This window comes from Carassius carassius, chromosome 19 (genome assembly GCF_963082965.1).
Source record: "Carassius carassius chromosome 19, fCarCar2.1, whole genome shotgun sequence".
Classification (NCBI taxonomy): domain Eukaryota; kingdom Metazoa; phylum Chordata; class Actinopteri; order Cypriniformes; family Cyprinidae; genus Carassius; species Carassius carassius.
Window position 1 is genome coordinate 87,738 of NC_081773.1, and position 14,757 is coordinate 102,494.

General features: G+C 37.6%; 1 protein-coding gene across 2 annotated transcripts in view; it reads left to right on the top strand.

Moving 5' to 3' along the window:
- The first annotated feature begins 1,778 nt into the window (after positions 1 to 1,778).
- LOC132094834 (activin receptor type-1-like) overlaps positions 1,779 to 14,757 on the top strand; it is a 46,879-nt gene continuing 33,900 nt past the window's right edge. Inside the window, exon 1 of one of the 2 annotated variants that reach the window (XM_059499459.1) lies at positions 1,779 to 2,009. The gene's annotated coding sequence lies outside the window, so the exon portion shown is untranslated. The remainder of the gene's footprint in view (positions 2,010 to 14,757) is intronic. The other variant, XM_059499458.1, reaches the window with a different exon arrangement.

Consider the following 14,757-nt stretch of genomic DNA (forward strand, 5'->3'; position numbering starts at 1 on the left):
TAAAGTATGCTTATATGGTTTCTCCCAAGGTTTTTTTTCTCCATTCTGTCACCGATGGAGTTTCGGTTCCTTGCCGCTGTCGCCTCTGGCTTGCTTAGTTGGGGTCACTTAATCTACAGCGATATCGTTGACTTGATTGCAAATAAATGCACAGACACTATTTAAACTGAACAGAGATGACATCAGTGAACTGCCTTTAACTGTCATTTTGCATTATTGACACTGTTTTCCTAATGAATGTTGTTCAGTTGCTTTGACGCAATGTATTTTGTTTAAAGCGCTATATAAATAAAGGTGACTTGACTTGACTTATATTTAGTATATTCCTTAAAAGTGAAACTAGGAATATATTTATAAACATAGTATTTCTAGTACACTTTTTATGAATATATTAGAGTATGCTTGTGTTTAGCATATTCCTTAAAAGTGTAGCTAAGCATATACCAAAGTGTTTCAAGTTAACTTTTTAGAAATTCATTAAGAGTATGCGTGTGTTTAGCATATTTATTAGAAGTATAACTAAGCATTTATTTAATACATAAGTACAAGTACACAACAACATTTACTATTTTTTATATTTTTTTCCCCCTCGTGGAGACTGCAGGCTGGTCCCCACAATGTAAAAATGTCAAGTTTTATTATCCATACATTTGGCACACACACATACATTAGTGTTTGTTTTAACATGTTTAAACTGTATGTCTTTATGGAATTTTATTCAGATGTGTCACCAACACGTTTTACCAAGTTTGTTATAAGGTAAGATGTATTTCTGTAATAAAGATAAATACATTATATACAAAATGTTTGTGAAAATGGTTTGAATGCAGATCTACAATGTATGATACCCACATGAAAAACTGTTTTGAACCATACTATAGTAAAATACTTGAATTATTTTGTTGTGGCAATTCTGTAGTTGCTGTGGTAATATAACATATAGAGTAATATAAAAAAATTACTTTACGCAATACTGTACTTAGTTTTCTACAACTATAGGGTATACAGGAATATTATTCATTATAAAGTAAAAACTAAAGTATACTACAGTATTTATTACAGTTTATCAGTTATTACTACAATATGCTGTAGCATTTATTAAAGTGTTATAAATACTATAATTTATACAGAATAATAAAATGTATGGTCCAAAAACACTATAGTACTTACTATAAATTACTGAGCTTGTAACTATATTTTAATAACTTTATGAACCGTAATCAGAACCGGAACCATTATGTGGAACCGGAACCGGGAAATTTCTAACGATTCCCAACCCTTTCCAGTACATAACGTTACTTTGATGGTCCTTTTTGATCATTCTGTTGAAAATAAGAAACGTTATACTAACTCGTGAGATAGCAAAATGAACTGAAACCCATTCTCTTTCCTTATACAGCCATTTTCGAAGATGTACTAAATTAGCCTACTATATTTTTTAATAGTGCTATAGGTGTGTCATATAAAAAAAAAAGTACTAAAAGCTTCTATATCTACATACCCTGAAAGTTATCTCCGTTTTTTAAACCAGAAGTGTAGGTTATCCGTTAACCTATCTGTAAAGTTACCCGTATACTAAAGTTTTCACAACTTGTAGTGAGCTATGTGTCAAAACCAGGAGGGTATTCCAGAAAACAGGTTATGTGACATAAAATGCTTTCTGGAATACCCTCCTGGTTTTGACACATAGCTCACTACAAGTTGTGAAAACGTGCGCGAAGGAAATGATAATGGGATTAATTGCCGCTAATAATGTAATGGGAGCCAGTGCGTGTGAGTGCGTGGGGTGGGGGCGCTCCTCCTACTGCAGGCATGTCCCACGCACACACCACTAGTAAAACACACGAAAGCAGGAAGGATCCAGCACGAGTCATTTTTTAGTCGTAAACATTGCATGAAGTTGATGAAGTTTATGGATGTAGACGGAGAATGATCGCTGTATGCTTCACGACAGGATTCACGACGTTCATTATATCTTCCAGCTCTTCTCTTTTTGACGCTTTGTGAAGGTAAAATATATGCGTTTGTTTTGCCTTTATTGAAGAATCGCATCTCTATGCTTCGATTTACATTAAACTTTTTGTCTAGATAAATCACATTACTGGTGTTCGTACTACTAAAAATGAGAAACGTACTCTTTACTGCATTTATTTGAACACAGACTTTTTTTTTGTTAGAGTATACTAGTTAAGTCATGTGCAATTAAAACACATCCAAAGTGTTGTGCAACATGAACCAAAGCCATCAGATACAGGATCCGAAAGACGTCCTTTCAAGTTTCCTCTAGGTTATTGCGTAATGTTAAAGCACTGGACAAAGGATTGTAGAGGTATGTAGGGTGTCTCAATGCTGCAAAATTGCGGCCAGTTTATACTTTGTTGGTGTGCCTTTGTGATGCAGAAGAGAGTTAAGGGTTCGTCTCTCACCTCAGCTGGAGCCATCAACTCCACACTGAGCTTTCAGCATAACAAAGACCAGACAGACGTCTCATTAAAACACCCAGACAGATCACACCATGCTATTTACTTTTTGAAACAACATTACTTGACATTTTACAACAACATATGAAATTACAGATTTGATTAATATAGTCTTATATTGACTTGCACAGCACAAGTATGTGTCATGTACAGTGACTGCAACAAAAGTTTGGCATGGCAGCCACAGTGGAAGAATCACTTAAAGGTGATTCAGAAGTGAGTCTTCCCCCCCCCCCTTTTTTTTTTTCGACACACTGCCACCATTCTTTTTCAGTGTTCTCTGTTGTTGGATTCTTAGGTGTGTTAATGCATTGCCTGGCAAAAAAAAAAGTCACAGTCTGGATTTAAATAAGCAAATACATATGATTTTAAGATTGAACTTTACTCCAGTGATTGATAATGTATGTTTCATGTGTCTGTTTAGCAACAGTTATTTTAACACTAACTAGTGCAGCTCATAGATATTTATTTCTCATACAATCATTTTTCTGGTTGACAATACCAAGATTCACCAGCCTCAGTTTGTGAAAGAAGTCCTGGGGCCCGTTTCACTAAGGAGGTTCAACCAACTCTGAGTTTAAACTTGTACTCTGAGTTGACTTACCCTGAGATGGCAAACTCTGATTTTTCGGTTACAGAACAGGTGAAATGAATTGGTTTAATCAACTCTAAATTGACTGACTCTGATGCTATTTACAGAAAAAAATGTACAGTGAAAATCGTGATGTATTCTATTTACCATGTAAAAGTAGCAGTTCTTTGCAACAGGCTAAGTGTAAATAATAATTAGATGCTAGTTATACTTTATACTGGCAGATACATACTAGGCCCATGTGCACCTCAGTATTGTTATACATTAACAGGATGATTACATTGTAAATTATAACAGATTGTAAATGATTATATTGATTACAATTATAATAATAGTTGTATCATTATTAAACACTCGTTAGGCACCTTACTTCCATTTTTAGAACATTTTCTTAATTTTTATTGAAAATATATTCTAATGTGACATGTGATGGGGAAAGTGAGAAGAACGAGTTCTGCAAAAACCAGACTCTAACCTAATCAATCACGTTAAAAGCAAGTTTTCTGTGCCCAAAACATTACTGCCTACGCCATTGAAGCCATTATTCACATGTGTCGAATTTAACCTTATGTCGATGGTCGGTGTCGATGGAGGGCGAAGCTACAGTAGATTTGCACTTAGTAATGGACACTCCGAATAATCTTGTTTTCCATTTCCATTAAGATTATTTTTATTACCACACTGGCATATAATTTTACTTAAGTAAAATTCACTTAATTTAGAACCCCCCCCCCCCCCCCCCCGGAAACAAGACTAAGAATCTTATATAATTTTCTTATACAGAAAATCTATCTTTATTTAATTGTTTTTTTTTTTTATATATTTGTACTTGGGGGGGGGGTGGGGGGGAGAAAAAAACACTTAGTAAGAAGTGCATATTTCCAGCATGCATCAATGAAGTGTTTAAAAAGGGGGAGGAGACCGAAAGAAACTCTGGGTTTACCGAAGAAAACCTGCTCCTGAACAGGTTAGGTTCATAGAGTTAGTTACTACGGTAACTGACTCGGAGTATAAGTTAGCTCTCTTTCAGAAACGGGCTTGACTTATCCTGCTTTCTCGGGTTTGACAAACCTCCCATTCTGAAACAAAAAACCCTCAATGAGTTTCCCTCATTTCAGGGTTAACATACTCAGAGTTTTCACTTAACCTCATTTGTGAAACAGGCCCCTGACCTTAACCATGTTGAAAATATGGGATATACTGGAGCAGGCTTTTGACTGTCCCTGTCAGTTTTGTGGAGTTGGGGCAGTGCTCGCGCCGCGATCTCAAAGATTCCACACGGAACTTAAACTGAAAAACCTGTGAAATCTAAATTGAAGGGTTCTGAGATGTTCAAAATCTGTATTTATTTTATTGCTTTATAATCATTTTGTTGTCTTTAGGAATCCTGCAAGAACTTTATTTTACATTGATATAAAGCATATGAATTTTTTTTTGTTCAGATCAAAATGATATGACAATTGTAAACTTAAACTGTGAACCTTTAAAGTAGGGTCTAAAAATATATGGTCTTTTTATAAAATACATTTTCTACATAAACATTTAACTAAAGAATCCTGCAAGCACTTGAATTTTTCCCCCTTTACTCATACTGCACAAAAAGTGGTTCATTAACATGGAATGGAACAGGGATTGATAATTGCAAATGCAGATCCCAGTTTGTTCTGGTTAAACAATTTTTTTTTTTTTTTGCAAAGGTTTGCATATGGTGGTGTGTTCTTAATGTCAGCTTTCCTAAAAATATATCCTATTCCTAAAATAAGAAATATCCCAATATATCACCTTGCTTATAGTATCGCAGTGTATTGCAATATATCGTATCGCAACCCATGTATTGTGATGCACATTAGCCCCTTTCACACTGTGATTCCGGCAAATACACGGGTAAAGGGTTCCGGCAATTGTTCCCAGGTCGCCAGATTTTGCACTTTCACACTGCCAGTGATTACCCGGGATATGTGCGTGCTTTCACACAAAACCTGTAAAGGTCCCGTAATGACACGTGACATCAGGGCGTGACGTGTAATGTACAAGTCGAAAACATTAGGCACGTTATACTTTCACTGAAGCAAGCGAACGATCTCAGGGTCAGCGCAGAAAGTGAAGAACTAACTGATCTCTGCTTCATTACAGTTTGCACATATTTTTTTGTCGCGAACGTTGATCTTCCTTCAAAACAGCCGGTAAAGAGTCGCACGATAACGTGCGTCATCACTATGACACGGCATTAGATCTGGCTTTTGTTCACACGGTGCTCGTCCCGGGATTGAACCTGGCAATGTTACTAGGTCCCCAACCCGGGTTCAATGCCGGCATCAATCCCGGGACGTGTTTGCTTTCACACAGAAGGCGACTCGGCAATGTTCTGGCAATTTGCCGGGTCCGACGTGCAGTGTTAAAGGGGCTATTGTATCGCCAGATTTTTGGCGATACACAGCCCTAGTAAAGTCGACTCCAGCACATCCTCAAGACTTTCAATAGAGTATAGCTCAGGATTCTGTGGTGGCCAGTTCATACATGAACATGATACGTTAATGCTTACTGAACTACTATTTCACAAATTAACCTTGTTGAATCTTGGTATTGTCACCCTGGAATATGAACATGGGTACATCTTCTAAAATGGCTGTTTAAGGAAAGAGAAGGGTTTCAGGTTATTTTGATGGTCCATTTATCTCACGAATTAGTTGACTTGTTGGTGCAAAGTTTCTTATTGTCAACAGAGTGATCAAAAAGGACCATCAAAGTAAAGTTATGTACTCGATAGGGTTGGGAATCGTTCGAAATTTTCCGGTTCTGGTTGCACCTAACGGTTCCGGTTCTGATTCCAGTTCCATTAAAATTATTAAACAACTATTAAAAAATAGTAGTAAGGAAAAATGCACAATACTCAACTACTCAATGCTCAATACTGTTTATTACTTATTGTCAACTAAGTTTGGCAATGTAAAAATGCAACATATATTACAGTATATGGATCTTCATAAATAGGGTTGGGTATTTTTATAAATTATTATTATTTTTTTGGTTCTGGTTCCATTTAAATGAACTGTTATTATTATTTAAATTTTTTTACCTTAATTGAATGTAGTGTTGCTGGAAGGTAGTAAGTTATGTTATCAAAGGCGTGAGTGCACATACAGTTGAGAGAAATGATGTGTTCGGTAGTTAAAGACGCGATGCGGCACAGCACGTCTATGGAATGCATGTCATTGGAATCAAACTGCTTAGTAATTAAAGATGCAGGGTGGTGTTTCTGTTATTTGCTTTGTGACATCCTTTACGGGAAATGCCGAAACGTCAGAACAGGAAGGCTGCTCACAATGCTTGGTCACGTGTTGCACCAGAACCATTTTCGGAAACGAAACTTAAAAATTGCTCACAGTTCTGAATCTTTTCAAAGAAGTTCTGAATAAGAACCGGTTCTTGGTTCCCAACCCTAGCACCGGGTCAGTTACTAAATCACTGCAATAATGGTCCTATCATAAACCCATTAGATTGGGACTTTAGATTGATGACAAAAAATGCATTCATGTGCATTTCAAATGTCAGAGTGTACATCCTTAAATGGGTCATATGATGCGATTTTAATTTTTCTTTTCTCTTTGGAGTATTACAAGCTCTTGGTGCATAAAGAAGATCTATAAATTTCCAAAGACTAAAGTCTCAAATCCAAGGAGATATTCTTTATAAAAGTTAAGCATCAACCATGGCTTATTCTAACATGCCCCTAAATGTCTACATCACGAAGATTTGCATAATGCCGCCAAAATGTTAACACAAAGAAAGTGCAGTCTAGAGTAGCACTTGTTGTTTGTCGTTTCTCTGATCACAAATGGATATATGGTTTTATGTTTAGGCATAGCAATGCATAAAAAGACAGCATGTCATTATAATAAGTAATTATGTACCCACTGGATGCAACAAATGCAAAGTTTGTAATGGGTTTTATCGGTTTTGTCTCGTTGAGTTGGGACACAGTATGTTAAGGGGAGTAACATTTCCGTCATACGCTTGAGGCATTCAGCCAATCACAACACACTGGATAGCTGGCCAGTCAGCGTTAACCTCACTTTTCAGAAGGATGAGCTTTGTAAAAATAAAATGTGTTTCAGAAAGATGTGTCATAAAGGAGCAACAATAATGTAGAGCTGAAACAACGAATCGATTGAATCAATTAAAATCGATTATTAAAATAGTTGTCAACTAATTTAGTCATCGATTCGTTGCTAAATAAATTTTATTTGCCATAAGCGGCTCATTTCGTGCCTATTTCAAATCTGCGGTAACCAAAGTGTGGCAGTAATGAGCCACCGGAGGTTTTACTCAGCCAGTACAGCAGGAGAAGTAGCGAATAGCCAATAGCTGGCCTCGTTTTATGTCACGTGCTTCCCGAACAGGGTCTCTGCAGCATTCAGCGGGATGTGGGAGTACTTTACTGAACTGTTTAAGGGGACGTTCACATATCGCGTCTTTTGCGCGCTCAAGTTTGTTATTTCCAACACCGCACCGCATCGAGTTAAAAACATTTCAACTTTTCAGAATGCCGCAAGCGCACCGCGGGTCATGTGACAAGAACTAACCAATCAGCTTCATCCTTTCCCGTAACAACGTTAAAAGCTCAGTCAAGATGAAAGGAACAGCTGATCATAGTTGTATATGGATTTCCATTTTTAAATAAATTTAGTAGCAGAATTACTGCAAGCGATTTTTGAGCTGCAAATCCATTTATCCTAAAATTTCCGCGTCTTCAAGGAGAGAGCACGTCATGGTTGCTTAGCAAAGGCAGACGCCTCAGGGGCGCTTCTGCCCGAGCGCTTTGGAAAGAAGGAGAAAGCGGGTGCGCCTAGCGTTTTCCACGCGTTTTTAGGCGCGATATGTGAACGGCCCCTAAGACTTTCATTTGTGCAGATTCTCCAGTACAATGTTGTTTGCAAATGTTTAGTCGTAAAAGCTGATATCATTGCTTTTTAACAGTTAACATTTAAAGCTTTACAAACATGTTCTGTGATCAGTTTGTCGTTTACCAGTTCAAATTTCAGTCGTGCAGCCTAATTATGACTGAATGAGAGAGGTAAATGTTTAAAGATATTTGAAATGCACTTTTTTTTCTAAGTATTCACTGCTCTTTTTCACACAGCAGGTTTTTTGTGTGTGTCCAATTTTTTTTTCTGGACAACCTTCTGATGGATTTTACTTTAAATTGTGAGTTCCATTCAGGTTTCATGCCATTGGCCCTTTTTTGAAGGATTGTTTACAATTTCACAGCAAAAGCTATAAAGCTGTTTCCCAGTAAATAATAAAATACAATGCACTGCAATTTTATTCTGTTTTATCCTTATTCTTCGTGAAAATATGTTCTGAAAGATTCCTTAATAAGCTTTGTTAGGGATGTTAAACTACTTTAGGAGCCCTAAGGACTGACATGGTGAAAACATTATTTTAAATCTCCTAGTGAAATTTGCTAGAGTATGGGTCAGTGTTCTGATTGCAGAAGAGTTCGACAAAGGATTACTAACACAATAAAACAACTCCAGGTATATTTTTGATGAGGATATGAGAGTGCAAAATAGTTAAAATCTCTTAAAAATCTATGCTGAAGGATAAAGACCATTTATTAATAATTTACTTGGGGAAAAATGGAAAAACTAAAATATAAGTACATAAACCGATTAATTGATTAATCGTAAAAATAATCGACAGATTAATCGATTATCAAAATAATCGTTAGTTGCAGCCCTACAATAATGTACATTATGTGGAAAATGTGTTTTTTGTACCTTAAACCGAATAAACACATTGCATTACACCAAATACGCAAATTAATGTTCTTTTTAGCAACATCATATGACCTAGGGCTGCATAATTATTTGAATTTCTAATCACAATATAATTATGGATGCCAAAATTACATAAATAGTTGCATTTCCACTGTCGGGCTAAAAGCGGGCGTGCTAGTGCGTGCCAGGGCCAGTCGCTTTCCCACAGTCACTTCTGGGGCTTGATCGTGCCAGGTCGGGGCTTCCTCGGGGCCAACGGCCAGGGTTTTTTGGCCCGATGAAAACCTTGGGCCAAAGCATGCCAGCTGGGGCTAGAGGAGTGGTTATGAACAAAGGAGGAGTTTCTCTGCATCTGGAGAGCATTAGCCCCGCGGATCATTTCAGAAAGATAACAGCTATAACACCAGCATTAAAAACGTTTTTAAATAACTTGAGCTCAAAACTCACTTTCAGTCAGCAGCGAGTGTATGTAATAACACGATCCAATTCGATGTGGATAATCACCATAAAAGGCAGAAATATTTATAAGTGATGCAAAAGACTATGCACGCTAGGTATTAACGTTACCAGAGTAAACGTCAGCTTCTTATTCTCTATCACAATCGTGTATTCATTTAGTAAGATATTTTATCTGTCATAAGTCTCATCTCGAGAGTTTAGCTCCACGTAGCCTATGTCATTAAAATATAATAATGGTTTTTGTTCGGGAGCTTTTATAAAAATAGAGAAATTATCATTCATTCTAAATGTAACGTATATAAGCTACGGTGGCTACAAATAAACAGAAAACAGACTCGACTGAATAAGCAGGCTGTTTTCATAACACTTCAGTGTTAAAAATAAATAAATAAAATAGAAATACATTTATTTCTGACAATTTTCAAGCTTGATAAATTAATTCATTATGCTCATGTATCACTTATAGTAAAACATTGATGCCTTTGAATTTAAATATTTAACAAAGCATGCAAAAAAAAAGGCTGCTGTTATCATGTTCATTTTCTGATCGCGCATGTTCCAGTGATTTATTTCTTATTAGTTTTCTGATAACTTCTCTTTGTTGGTGAAATCATTTGGTTGCGTGACATTGTTCCTGAGAGGCATGTAAAGGGCGGGTCTGCGCTGTTCTGGACTCAGTGCTACTGGCTCGAGGCTATTAGCTCTGCCCGGCCCATTTTAAGCCCCAGCTCGCACTGACCCGACAGTGGAAAAGCGGCTAGTGTTACTAGGGCCAATTAATTGTCCAAAGTCTGCTTATGTTATTATGCAAGCTTAAGATGCATTTTTTTCCTACATTTTATTGTAAAGGGTTTTCCCAGGATTTTAATTTTAGTATAACATAATACCAATCATATATATTTTTTTATAATTTAATTTAACGTGGTAACTTGTGACATGTCACTTTGAACTTGACAGAAATAGGATTTTAATTTTAAACAACTCAATAATCGATTCAGAGTTGACTCCTTTTGAGAAACAAAAACTTTAAAGGGCATTTTACACTTGAAATATTTGACTCTGGGTCATTTTAAACCCTTGGTAAACAGAATCCTGGGTAATCTTTGCTTAATGTTTCACACTGCTTATGCTTTGCCCAGGTTTAAAAGTTGTTCCTGTATATTTATAAGCTGTTTCACACTAGTGTTGGGCGATATTATCATTTTTCAAATCATCATATCGTCAGCCCGTGAGATCTATGATACATGATATTATCGTTTATGGGTGGAGTAAGAGAGAGACTCTTTGTTCTTGTCATAGCATAACTATTTGGTGTTTTAAACCACGCAGGTGTGCGAGAGAGAGAGCCTATGGAATCACCAATAATCGAAAAAATATACTTTCCAACATACTGATAAACTAATGTTAAAAATAAAAAGACTATTTAAAACTGCTTGTTCATATATAGTCGAACGCAACTGTCATATCGCACGTCCTGTGACAAATTTGCAGCATCTGCACATGGAAGTTATCAGTCTAAATGTTCTGCAAAATCAGTCAACGGTGAAAATCAGTAGTTTCATTTAACGTCCAACAGTTTAACAGTAATATTGGACCTAAATGAACATGTTAAATATAAAGTGTTCAATACAGGTAAGTTCATATATTTGGAGTAAAGTTCAATTGAACTTATGCATCAGTCATACAGCGCTCCGGACCATGCACCCCATGACGAACCCGACGCAGCGCCACAGAAGAAATTATGAGATGCATTCTAACATAACTGTGGCATTAAACTCAGGCTGTTTCTCATTATGCATTCTATAGCGATCTTGCTTCCTTGTGTTCTTGCTATACGTCATCATTAATCGTTGAAGTTCAATTACAATTCTCAAGAACGCAAGTACAGAGGATGCATGAAAGTGCCCGGATGTGCTCTTGATATTGTGGATGCATCGGGTGCAGACTTGAGAGAATCGAGCTGTTAGAAATCCCAGAAGATACTCCGGACAGCCGGTGTATGGAAACCTGCAAGCTTTAAACTCGCTCTCGCAAATACTTGATGGCTCTTGGGATTAAACATTTATTGTTTTGTTTTACTTAATTTTAATGAAGTTGTATGAACTGGAGTCTGCAGTAATTTTATTGGCATATTAAAATGAATCTTAGTCATAGTTAAACAAATAACTGTAAAAGAAGACGATATACAATATACACAGTATGTAAATATTATCTATGATAGTTTGCAATGTTTTAATAATAATATTACATTATATGCTGTGATTATGCGGTCAGTTTAGCAAGAAGGCAGCACATCTCAATACTCATAAGGGTGTGTTCTCGCGTCCTTCCGAGTTCGTTCTTCCAAAGCCCCTTTCACACTGCCATTCCGGCAAATACACGGGTAAAGTGTTCCGGCAATTGTTCCCGGGTCGCTAGATTGTGCACTTTCACACTGCCAGTGATTACCCGGGATATGTGCGTGCTTTCACACACAACCCGTAAAGATCCCGTAATGACATGTGACATCAGGGTGTGACGTGTAATGTACGAGTCAAAAACGTTAGGCACGTTATACTTTCACTGAAGCAAGCGAACGATCTCGGCGTCAGTGCGGAAAGTGAGGAACAAACTGATCTCTGCTTCATTACAGTTTGCACATATTTTTTGAATGTTGATCTTCCTTCAAAACAGCCGGTAAAAGAGTCGCGCGATAACGCGCGTCATCACTTCGACACAGCATTAGATCTGGCTTTTGTTCACACAGCGCTCTTCCCGGGTTGAACCCGGCAATGTTACTAGAGCCCCTTTCACACTGCACGTCGGACCCGGCATATTGCTGGAACATTGCCGGGTCGCCTTCTGTGTGAAAGCAAACACGTCCTGGTAGGGTTGGGCAATATGGCCTAAAAATAAAATCTCAGATTTTATTTTTTTTAATTCGATTTCCGATTTTTTTCCGATTTTCCCCCCTACTTAAGGAAAGCAATAAGTACAAACGGCAGACAACTTAAAGCAAATTTTGCTTTTATTTAATCAAAAGCAAGACAAATGTAACCCTCATTTCTGGGATGAATAATAAATAAATGAACACCCTCTTGGAATCAAAGTATTAGCTGTGTTTTAAGTCACACTTTGTAGTCTAGACTAAAAGGAGACCAACATTCACCTTGAGAGTAGCACCATTTTCTAAAGGATTAACAATTCATTCAAATCTGAGGAAAACTACACAGTGATATTTTTCATTGTATCTAGCCCAAACAATGCAACAACATACAGGGATACATGGCATGAACATGCACTGCATCTTACTCTTAGCCGAATTAAAATTTTCAAACCAAAAACAGAAAAAAATACTCTCTTTAATTGCACTTTGCATAGAATTTTAAATAACAACATAAAGAGGCAACACCTCTGTATTGGGTAAAATACTAATGTAAACAAAAAATCTAACAGAGTACAAAATGTGCAAAATAAATAATACATCAACTCCAACTGAAATTAATAAAGTGCAAACTTTGCTTTAAAAAAAATAAACCATGCCATTTGTGTCCCTGAAATGTATGAACAGGAAAGAAAAATCACATTTTGGTTAAGGTGCAGAACATGAGATAGGTGCTTAAGTTGCTGTCAATAACATTTAAACATTTTTGGCAAGTAAAATCAGCCTGTCCACTGCCTCTGGCTTGAGGCAAGCTCTGCTGCATGTGACAACTCCTCCCCCCACACTGAAAAGCCTCTCAGATGGGGCACTTGTTGCAGGGATACTGAGGTATTTCTTGGCCAGGTGACTGAGCCTTGAGAAGTTTGATTTGTTGCTCTTCCACCACTGCAGTGGATCAGTGTCAGGGTCTGCCTCTGGCAAGAGCAGATAGGTTGCCAGTTCAGTCTCTATTTTAGCTTCTTCCGACTGGTCAGAGGTTGGCACAACAACACACTTCTTGAAGAAGGTTGCTAAGGTTTTTTTCCTCTTGGGGTATGGCTGAGGCCTGCCTCTTCCTGGTCCACCTGCACTACTGGATCAGGCTGTGGTGTGCTTTTGTCAGCGGGGAAAGACAGAAGTTCACTGACAGCTCTTCTTTTGACTTTCTCCACCTTGTCTGGGTCGATGTAGGATGTCCGGAACCTTGGATCCATCAGAGAGGCCATTTCCAAGAGCTCCTCCTTGACAGGATCACTGTATTTGTCAACAAGGTATCCCAGTATGTTCCTTTTTATTGTTTTGGTAAGCTCCGTGTCGTTGTCCTCAGGCTGCAAAAGACTGGTTTTGAACAGATGGATAACAGGCTTGATGTATGAGACACTGACATACATTTTCCCTGATAGCGCATCTGTAAAGTCTTGGAGCGCTTTAACCGCCTTGTTTACTGACTCCAAAACCTCGATGTCTTGCCAAGAGGGCACAAGATGGCGGCTTTTAACATCAGACCCCAGGACACGGGCTATAGCCTTCTCCTGTTCCAGGAATCGCTCAATCATCTTTTGGCGGGAGCCCCATCTGGTTGGGGATTCTGTTGTTAGCTGAGGAGGGGGAAGGCCAAGATCTGACTGAGCTACACCCAGCTCTCTTCTTTTCTTCCAGCTGTAGGAAAAAGCTGCGACAATCTTCTTGCAAACTCCAATTGCACGATCTATGCGGGGATCCTTAACACCATTGTCTATATGATAAAGAATAAAACACAAAGACATACATCACTATTAGGGACTTTAATAAATATCAGTCTACATCCATTTAAAAATGATTTCTTTTCTTCTGTATTTCAAAACTTTGTCATTCCAAAACTCAGACAATGCAGATACACAAATATAATTTTTGTTTGCTATAGGAATATGTGCAGTTTGTGGAGAAATTTGAATCCATTTTTATAAAATAATCTATTCGACTGTCTTTATGAATCAAATACAGATCAAATGGAAATGCCATATTGAAACATTTTTGCCGAATTGTTTTTTTTAAGCTAGGCCTAATTAATAAAAAAAATATTTTAATAAATCACATACAGCACTTAAACTTTTTAAATGGTGGATGAACCCCAGTCAAGTAGTCAGACACTCGTCTTTTTGTAGTCGAGTCAGCTTGACTAAATGTTGGGTTGGCTGACTGAAGAAAAAAAAAAAGAAGAAAGAAAAAAAAACTCCTCTAGCACTGCATGGCAGCATGTGTCTGACGGGACTCAGAGCAATCTAACCAGCACTTATCCATGCTGGACCCTCCTATTTGATTTCTTGCTTGTTTTGTTCTCCTAGATGTAAGTCGCTTTGGAAAAAAGCATCTGCTAAATGACAGTAGTAGTAGTAGTAGTAGTAGTAGTAGTAGTATTACGAAAAGACGAGCTGGATGTCTCTGTTCAGGTGTTGGAATAGGTTTGTGGTGCTGCTGCCTTTGACTGTGATGGGCTTTAGGCAAATGTTGCAGCGTGGGGTCTCTTGCTCCCCGTCTGTCGCAGGAAACCCATACCAGTTCCAA